The sequence below is a fragment of the Myotis brandtii genome, unplaced genomic scaffold (genome assembly GCF_000412655.1).
Source record: "Myotis brandtii unplaced genomic scaffold, ASM41265v1 scaffold825, whole genome shotgun sequence".
NCBI lineage: Eukaryota > Metazoa > Chordata > Mammalia > Chiroptera > Vespertilionidae > Myotis > Myotis brandtii.
The window spans coordinates 684,690-686,335 of NW_005371349.1; the positions used below are offsets into that span (position 1 = coordinate 684,690).

At 65.0% G+C, this 1,646-nt stretch overlaps 1 protein-coding gene across 3 annotated transcripts in view; it reads right to left on the bottom strand.

Moving 5' to 3' along the window:
- PGS1 (phosphatidylglycerophosphate synthase 1) overlaps positions 1–1,646 on the bottom strand; it is a 36,264-nt gene that overhangs the window by 4,941 nt on the left and 29,677 nt on the right. The gene's annotated exons all lie outside the window — the stretch shown is intronic.

Genomic DNA, 1,646 nt, shown 5'->3' on the forward strand with positions numbered 1-1,646 from the left:
TTTCCCGGCCCAGCGCGAGCCCCAGGTCCTGGCGGCTGCTGCAAGGGCCCCAACGCTGACTGAGGGGCCTGACGAACAGGCAGCGTCCGTCTCGGGGGGCTGGTCTGAGAGGTCCCCACAGACCGGCTCAGCCTCTGTTTCCATGAATGTGCAGCCAAGAACTCAATTAAATGAGCAGAAGCCTCAGGCTTCCTCGCAGACTCCACGCGGAGGAGAAGGAAGTCAGCTGACGGGGTCCCAAGGCTGTTCTGGGGTCACGATGGGTAAACCGTGTTCTCCGAACAAAACCAGGAAGCTTTCTGCTTTACTGTTGGTGCTCAGCGAAGGGAGGGACTTCGGGCTCCAACACAATGTGTCCCCCACGGTGCCCAGTGTGACCCCGGGCCTTCCCTCCCACGGAGCTCCGTGCGCCTTTCTGGGCTGTGCGGAGGCCGTGCAGCTGGGCAGTCCCGGGCTGGGGTATCCACGGGCCTCCCCGGGGGCGGCCGCTGTCCCAAGACACGGACACAGGCGGAATTCTCTAGAAACACGCTTCTGCGTGCCAGTGTGCCTGAGGACGGAGGAGCCTCCGGCGTGGGCTGCCACCCCACAGTCCACAGCCCCGGGGAGTCAGGTTTGGAGAGAAACAGAAACTATCACAACATGTCCCTTGGGACAGCAGCTCCCAACCACAGCCGCCAGCGTTTCTCGAGAACTAGGATGTGGGCTCCGTCCCCGTCCGCAGGAAGTGGGGCGCGGAGCCAGGCCCAGGACCCGGGGCCAAGCCTGAGGGTCGTGCTCCCCCAACCAGCTCGGACCACGGAGACCTTGTCCTGGCCCGAGGCCAAGCTCACACGCACGACTCTGCTGTCTGGGGCTGGACCTCCCGGGTCGAGGCTCCTATGGAGGCCGGCTCCGCACAGGGAGGCAGAAATCCAGGCCAGTCACCCCGAAAGCGGCACCAGCCGCCCCCGCTGGGCCCGCGGCAGAAACCTGCTGAGCTGAGCAGATTCTGGGGCCCACCCGGACCACGGCCGCTGCCACTTCCTCTCGCCCTTCGCCGAGCCTTCCTGGCACCGAGGCCCCCGGATCGCAGGGCAGATCCCAGGGACGCGGCCGGGCCACTTCCTCCTCAACAAAGGCTCCCACAGTTTCGCAACAGCAATTCCCAAACCGAGAATAAAAGCTTCCGAGACCAGCGAGCTCTGGGCGGCCACCGCGGTGCTGTCTGCGCCACACTCAGGCGACGCTGGAAAGGCCTCAAATGCGCGAGTACCGCCAGGTCTCGGAGGCACGGCCGGTGCTCGGTTCCCGAAAGTCTGCCTGCACTGTCCCAGCTGACGGCACAAACGTCCGTGAAGGCACTAGCTCTCCCAGGAACTCTGCTCTCTCCGGACACTGAAACACCTGCCGCCACAGGGAGGGCGGGGCCCTGCGCAAGCACCGCCCCTTCCCACGGGGCAGGCAGCTCCCCATCCTGCTGTGCCCACCTCCGGACCCTGCATGCCTGCCACAAAGAGCCCAGCTCCGGCCTGGCACACCTCCAGGCCCGCAATCCCCAACCAAGCCAAGCCAGACCACCACCCAGGGAAACCACCTGAAATAAACAGAATCCAAACTGTCGGTGCAAAGACTGACCCAGGGCACAGAGATGTATGAGCGGGGCG